Source organism: Nannospalax galili, unplaced genomic scaffold, assembly GCF_000622305.1.
Source record: "Nannospalax galili isolate Female #2095 unplaced genomic scaffold, S.galili_v1.0 scaffold113, whole genome shotgun sequence".
Lineage (NCBI taxonomy): Eukaryota > Metazoa > Chordata > Mammalia > Rodentia > Spalacidae > Nannospalax > Nannospalax galili.
Genome location: NW_008335444.1, coordinates 1,892,922 through 1,893,344, shown reverse-complemented (window position 1 = coordinate 1,893,344; position 423 = coordinate 1,892,922).

Genomic DNA, 423 nt, shown 5'->3' with positions numbered 1-423 from the left:
TTGAGGGGGCCTAAGGGAGCAAGGGGTGCACATGTAACACAAGACCTGCTCAGATGTTTGCATTGAGAGATGGGTAGGTTGGGTAGAAGGCGGTTCAGACTGTGAGGAGAAAGGTGAAATTGTTGGTGTAAGGCTCTAGCTTGTTCTAGTAGAGTAATCTCTACAGACATAATAAGTTTATCTACTTTGTCATTTCCCTTCGCCAAGATCCTGGGAAGCTTGGTGTGTGATCTTATGTGTGAGATGTGTCAGGGCCATTGTCTGTTATCTAATATGATCTGAAGATCTCTCATGGTTTTAGTGATGGGATCCTTGTGGCCTTTTACCTGAGGAAAGGGAAGACATCTGAGGGCCTGAACTGCATACTGGCTGTCGGAGAATATATTGAGCGGCTCAGTCTGGCAGACTTGGAAGATTTTTTTT